Source organism: Engraulis encrasicolus, chromosome 22 (genome assembly GCF_034702125.1).
Source record: "Engraulis encrasicolus isolate BLACKSEA-1 chromosome 22, IST_EnEncr_1.0, whole genome shotgun sequence".
In the NCBI taxonomy this organism is placed as follows: Eukaryota; Metazoa; Chordata; class Actinopteri; order Clupeiformes; family Engraulidae; genus Engraulis; species Engraulis encrasicolus.
The window spans coordinates 42,937,488-42,944,987 of NC_085878.1; the positions used below are offsets into that span (position 1 = coordinate 42,937,488).

General features: G+C 44.3%; 1 protein-coding gene and 1 non-coding gene across 7 annotated transcripts in view; both read left to right on the plus strand.

Moving 5' to 3' along the window:
• The first annotated feature begins 815 nt into the window (after window positions 1–815).
• trnaq-cug (transfer RNA glutamine (anticodon CUG)) lies at window positions 816–887 on the plus strand. Its single transcript has one exon. It is a non-coding gene; the product is annotated as a tRNA-Gln (tRNA).
• Window positions 888–2,646: 1,759 nt separating this feature from the next.
• Window positions 2,647–7,500, plus strand: part of LOC134439184 (C-myc promoter-binding protein-like) — a 65,288-nt gene continuing 60,434 nt past the window's right edge. For all 6 annotated transcript variants that reach the window (XM_063189063.1, XM_063189065.1, XM_063189067.1 and 3 more), the window contains exon 1: window positions 2,647–2,819. The gene's annotated coding sequence lies outside the window, so the exon portion shown is untranslated. The remainder of the gene's footprint in view (window positions 2,820–7,500) is intronic.

The following is a 7,500-nucleotide window of genomic DNA, read 5'->3' on the forward strand; positions in this document are numbered from 1 at the left end:
ATAATAGCCTAGATTTGCATCTTGTGGGAATGGCTGCTGCTCTTTGGAATTACCTTCCTGTGTTTTGCGGAACTCTATCGTCACGTGCTGTGGGCTTTCGACTCACTTGTTGCGAAATGACACCGGAGTACCCCGTCCCTTATGTACGGTGAGCTCATGTGCAGAATGGTGGGGTACATTTTCATAACATTCATTCTTGCCGCGGTGCATACAGCTCATATAAACCACGTGTTTACACCAGAAGGTATGTATGGATATAGGCTAGTCTGGCAAGGGACTGGGGCTCGACTGGGGCAGCTCAAGCATTAGCGTAGTAGAGCACGAGTCTTCACTTGCTTCTTGAAGGTTGAAAGAGATGTGCCAAAGTCTTGCTGTCTCTAGGAGATTGTTCCACCACTGAGGTACAATGACAGAACAATCTTGACAATGATTGCTTAGACTGCACAGTTCTGGTGGTAGCCTAGCCTACTTGGACATTTTCTCCACACAAGTGGAACTAGCTGCTCACGGTTTGCCCAACAACGGATATTAATTCATAGTGCCAGGACTATCGCCATCTCCAACTGGAGTCCCCGCTTCATACACGTTCTAGCCTACAACAGAAGCTTCATCAAAGAACGTTTGGCTTCATAGCGCCGCGTGCACACATGATTCCGGTTAGAGTAGAAACATTGTAACACCAAGAGGTTTTTTTTTTAAACATTGTTGCAACGCAAGTATCCTCTTGTAACAAATTGTTACATCAGTGACAAAGCGAACTTCGCCTCAGAATTTTGTGATTTAAGTCCAATGTTATGCATCGTCCGCAAGAGGGCGGTTCTATGGTGTAATGGTTAGCACTCTGGACTCTGAATCCAGCGATCCGAGTTCAAATCTCGGTAGAACCTGATCTTTTGCTCAAGAATTACCTGGCCATTGTTTTGGCTGAAACGCTACTCCGCAATGTGAATGCACACAAACCTATGCTGAGAAAGAGTATTTTGCTTTTACTAATGAATACAAAAGTACATCATCGTACATTTTCCCGATGCAGCAAATAGCTTAATCATGCATATAGGCCTATTCATTGCAAGCTGTGCGTGGTGCCTGTATGTAGAAAAGGAGTAAAATGTCCCTCCCTGTAACCTTCCAGATAATTAACAAGTATTTAAATAAATAAAAAAACCTGCACATTTGAACTTGCATTGTTTGAGCATAATAATAACAATAATAGCCTAACAACAACACAATAATAATATAAGGACGGTAGTAATAGCCTAATGATTCAATCATGTAGTACTGATAGCCTATATAATTGTATTGCTGCTAATGATGTTGTTGAGACATGGCGTTAAAAATGGCAATGATCAAGTTGTGGTGCATTAGCCCTGTGTTATATCTAGTGTAGGGCCTAGTAGCCTATGATAGTTAACTTTTCAATGACGGTGTGTTCCACTGGTGGAATGGAATGCATTATGGTAACACATTGTGGACAATCCCTGCTTACCTACATGATCAGGAAAGAATGTTATTCATTCCACTTGGCCCCTATAGCGCACCCAAGGACGCTAACAACTTTGGCCGGCCTGCCTGTTCTGGACACCTCTCTTTCTGGGGCTGGGACAACGCCTTTATGGTTCTCCTCAGCCCTGTCAGCTTTCTTCAGTGCATCTTCCCTGCATGAGAGTGTTTACTTAACATAAGATACAGCTACTTATTATACAAGGAGGTGATTGTGGGGGAGGGTTCAGTCCTGGCCCTGATTTCTTCCCTTGTAGACCTACAGGCTAGGCCTATCTAAAGAAGAACTTATTTCCTACTTCTTCTTGGGATTACTGTGATCCTCTTTCTATACCATTTAGGAGTATGGGGAAATTATTATTATTTGGATTAATGATTTCATGGTAAATGCCTGGTTTTAGAAGCATTTTTAGAAGCATTTCCACAAAATAGGTTACACGCGCGCGCACACAGAGTCGGTAGCCCACACTTCCACTAGAGGGCACTGTGTCATTAGAATAAATAACTGTCGTCATTTGAGGCATTATTCCCAACCTATAATACTAGGATTTAACATTAAATTGTGCATCTCACTTACTAGTCAAACGAATCAAATAAAAATATAAATAAGATAGGGGCCTATAATAAAATTACCATAGAAGAAAGTGGAGAAACGTGGTGCACAGTTGAGAGGTGGGGCAATAAAGCCTATATTTTTCTGTTTTAGTGGGATGTTTATGCATGCTGTGTGGATGAGTTATTACGCGTGGTTGACTATTAATGCAGCAATAATGATGACAGCACCTGACAGTACCAGAGTTGAAGTCTGGCATTTTGGAGGAGGGCATTTGACAGTTGTTCTGGTGCACCTGTAGCGCTCCCAACAAACACTTTATTACAATTCCAATGATTTTATTATTTTCTTTCTTTTTGCACATTGTTTAAAGTGTTCAACCGTTATTAAAAAAACAAACAAAAAAAACTAGGCCCTCACACTAAAGCAAATAAGACTTACACTACTAAGACTATCCGTTTTTAACATTGAGGGTGAACATATGGTGTAGAGTCGAACTGCGCGCGAGGCAATACAGACTCTTCTAAGTTTAGACCATTGAGTGGCATGACGACTCCACTGCCACCGTCACAAGACTTTGTGCGTACCACGGATTCCCCATCACAACCAAAATGGCGGAGGACACAGTCGGGTCGGCACACTAAGCGCAATGCTGTTCTTGAAACACTTTGACACAATTTTACCTTAACCTTTTGCAGAAGAAGATAATGCACTTTATCAGAGCTCGTATCCCCAGGACTTAGACGGACGCTCATTTCCCTTTGTGGTAAGTTTTTTAGCCTATGACATGACATTTTTTCTAGCGAGAACCTACCCGTTATTCCTCCGAAGATTACAGGCAACTAGGTGACCGGTTGGATACTATCCAGAAATGGCAACATTGTAAAACGTGTAGAACTACATTATTACGCTTGGCTTGGTTGATGAGTCCAGCACACAAGAACTGTCATAGAGGCTATTTAGAAGTAACATGGTACAGAGATTCAAGTGAACATTTTGTCTTCTGTCTCGTGGACTGACAGATCTTCATTCACGCACAACCTGGCGGCAACAGGGAAACGTGCTTTCTGTTAACACTCGCGTCTCAACTCTTGATCTCGTTACCTTTGTGCAATTCCACAAGAACTGTCATTCAAATCGTTATCAGGCCTACTTGACCACTCATATCTTACGTTTGACGGCCTCCCACAGATTAGCACAAGTTGTAATAATAACGTGACAACAAGTGAATTAACTTTGCTGGTCCGCTGTCTGTGATTATGGTATTGTTGTATCCCTTCGGTACAAATAGTCGCTGATTCAGTCAGTGTACTCTAGCTTTGACTATCTGGACAACTCCTATCATACGTCATGCACCCCATGCAGAATTGGAATTAATGAGAAACACCGGACTCCTTTAGCTTCCAATAAGTTACTGTAAAAACTACAATATTTTTTACATTGTTGTCAAATTTGTTTCTGTATGCTAAAATACCATTTGTGTCCCTGCATGGATTTGTCAGCACACAAGTTACGACAAATTACTGTAGAATGTTGCAGACTGTGTATAGCTGTGGAAGGCAGTTGTTTTAAATAGGTTCAGCCAGTTTCAAGATTGCATGGTTGACATTCAGGGGCGGCTTTAGCTGTCAGTAGGCTAGCCTTTGCTACGCAGACTACATTTCTCACATTTTTGTATCCTGCATCTTCTTTTCTGAGCATTGTTGTGGCATGACACAGTCTGCAATTGGAGGGGTTGCGCCGAGAGGTCACACAGGCAGAGACATGCCCATACGTGCATGCGCCAAGGCACGCACGCACGCACACTCACACACACACTCTCTCTCTCTCTCACACACACACACACACACACACACACACACACACACACACACACACACACACACACACACACACACACACACACACACACACACACACACACACACACTGTATGCATGCATACCCTGGTGGTATAAAGCAGTCAGACACATACCGGAGAGGTGCTGTGTTTGTAAGATGATCCCGGCGCTCTAGGCGGCCTCTCTCTCTCTCTCTCTCTCTCTCTCTCTCTCTCTCTCTCTCTCTGCTGCTGTGTCTCTCTTGTTTGTGGTTAGAGAGCAGAGGGAATCTCCCCATGCACTGTGCAGTGCTGTGCTGCCTATAATAACAGAGTTATATGGACTTACAAAAGGCCACTGGCCTCTACAGCAGAGGCTGCATTTCTGGGGTCACTAAGTTAAAGAAGACCTCCCAAATTTGTTCCAACCAGTTCCAAATCAGTTGGTAATAATGACCACATCTGATCAGCTTCTCAGTGAGATCACCTGTGTTTTAGAGGTGAACATGTGGCATGGATTTTACTCTCTAAACCTGGGATTGACACCCATGCTCTCCATTGCACCAGGATGTCATAAAAAGCTTGAATGATACACCAACAACTCACCTTTCACCCTTTCACCCTGTAACGACCGAGGCGGTGCTACATATGGCTATGGCCAGGGCTCGGCTCATGGAAAATGGGGTCCAGAAATGGTTCCTTATTATATTGAATGTATTGAGGCAGTCGGTTCATATGCAAAATAGGGAGGCGGAGCACTCGGAGGGTCACAGGCAGCCTCAAAATGAATGGCAGTGAACGAGGAGCCCGCGTATTGAAGGATAAAACTCGCTGTTTTGAACTAATAATCGTCCGGGGAAACTTCCTTCAAAGTTCACCGCCTGCCTTGTGAATTCAGGGAAATGACAAAAAAAGTGGGACAAGCATACGTACATCCAGATGACCACGAGCACTTGTAGAATCCACAGTCCCCCCCCCCTATCAGCTCAGTGTGACAGCTGTCAAGACGCTCTCGGAGAAGTTCTATTACGAGAGGTTCCACTCGCCAGGTACTGCACTGTAGGGGCGCCAACGGAGGACTGCAGACTACATTCAGAATGAATGGGCTGCGCTCTCGTCTCGACAGCGCCCCTAACTGCAGGCATGGGTTAAATAGCGAGAAGGCTGTAAATAGTGTACCCTCCGAATGCCCCGCTCGCTGGGTGCGTTCTGACAGCTGTCAAACTGAGCTGATAGGGGGGGACTGTGGATTCTACAAGTGCTCGTGGTCATCTGGATGTACGTATGATTATCCCACTTTTTTGTCATTTCCCTGAATTCACGAGGCAGGCTGTGAACTTTGAAGGAAGTTTCCCCGGACGAGTATTAGTTCAAAACAGCGAGTTTTATCCTTCAATGCACGGGCTCCTCGTTCACTGCCATTCATTTTGAGGCTGCCTGTGACCCTTCGAGTGCTCCGCCTCCCTATTTTGCATATGAACCGACTGCCTCAATTGTGTGTGTGTGTGTGTATGTGTGTGGCTTTCGGATGACTTTGTTCCAGGCCCAGCCAAAGCTGTCAGCGGCCCTGGCAATGGCTGTTATGTAATTTATAGAAAGTTCCTTCCTTAAATTCACTTCACCTAAGAACCATATGGTGACCTAATTCAGGAATACAGTTTGTTTAACATCGGACGGTGAATTTGCATAATTAAAATGATCTCAGTGCAGCACGAAGACCTTGACTGCATAAGTTGATCTTGAGCTGTGCTTGTTAAAGGGCACTCCAGCACAGTGATGTAACATGTTCAAGTTTTAAGCACGGCCTCATTGTGGGATAAGGAAGGAACCTTGTGTCATGGTGTAGGGGACTGTGTGTGTGTGTGTGTGTGTGTGTGTGTGTGTGTGTGTGTGTGTGTGTGTGTGTGTGTGTGTGTGTGTGTGTGTGTGTGTGTGTGCGCTATAGTGGATATGTGAGTGTTTAGTGCGGCCCATGCAGGGGTTAGACAGCTAGGTCTGTGGACTCAACATTGAGTCAGCAGGTGAGTGCAGTGGCCAGGAACAGTCAGTGGCAGGTCAGCAGTCAATGGGTCATTGAACACAGAGCACGCTGTTAAAGATGTGAAGCACTAAGCACCTTAACATGTCGAGTCATTTAGATTCTGTGGCAGTTCAGCCAAGAGTCCTTTAACCCCTTTTCCCAGAGCCTGTGTTATGATCTAATTGGCAGCAAAGTTGTAACGATCAAGACTTAATCTGGTAATGTCCTAGCAATGTTGTTGAGTCTTTTCTGGTAAGATGAACTGCCCTCTCAGAGGCTATGGCAAGTCTCGACAGAGAATGAGCCCATTTTTGTGGTTTATTTTGCTGTCTATTTGTTTATTTGCTTGAGAAATGTAGGTGGATTACTCTGTCACAAAAATAACATAATAAGACAAGTAATAATAAGTGATATTACATGTCACACAGCTTTCAGTAAAGAGTCGATGATTTGTGAAAAATTTCGTCATGGATGTCAGTCTGCACTGAGGGTGTCCTGGAAAGACCAGAAAGCTGCTTTCATCACATTGGACAGCTGAGGTCAAGGGGTGGAAAGCATTTTAACAGGCTGAGTGTGTGAAGGTACTGCACACTGTTTATTTAATGCTTAGAGGGTTTATTTAACATCTTCTAGAGTGCATTTGGTCCCAGAGTACTCTCTAAGTGTTGTATGCTCTTCTTAAGATCGTCCAAAGTGCCAGTGGTTTGGGTTCAGTCAGGTGAACAAAATTGGAGAAAATGGGAAAAGCCAGCAGCAGGGCAAGCATGAACTGTGTTCCTGACTGTCAACAGAAGAAAGACTTTCCCAACTTGTTTCCCAGAAATGTTGTGGTAGCTTACATTTTCAGCAAGGTATTGCTTTGAGATCATATAAATGCATTTTCCAAATGTTCTTAGTTTTCACATGGGGAAACCGTTACCAGTGTATCTTTGAAACAATGAAATGACTCTGAATCAATCCCATTAACACATATTTGACGATTGCTTCCTGTTGTGTCCTGTCAACAAGACTAAACCTCTGGTGAAATGTTTACTAAACCGTAGCTCAGGAGTGAAGTGCCCAAATGGCGGAAGCACCCCCAGAGTTTGTAGAGCCAATGGGTGGGCGACTGGCTTACATTTCAGCAAGATCCTGGGTGGGCTGTGGTCTCTTCCCTCCGTGCCTGTCAATCCTTACACCTACAGGTGTGACTGTGGAAACAGTCTATTTTGGAAGCCTGAGATCGGACTGTGGAGTGAATAGAAAGGGATGTTATGGCTGTGTGTGTCTCTCTGTCTGTCTGTCTGTCTGTCTGTCTGTCTGTCTGTCTGTCTGTCTGTCTCTCTGTTCTCCTCTGTGTGTGTGTATGTGTGTGTGTGTGTGTGTGTGTGTGTGTGTGAGTGTGTGTGTGTGTGTGTGTGTGTGTGTGTGTCTGTGTGTGTGTTTGCACTTGAGTGTACACGAGTTGAGAAAAAGAATATTCCCAGTTTTAGCTTTGCGGGGTACACCCATGTTTAAGTGATGATGTTTTAAATGATGCTGACGCCCTCTAAGCGTCTGAAGAGATTAAAAAAGCCTTGGCTGGGTCCTTGCCTTCGCTGCCTATTCCCGCTGTGCCATAAACATGTC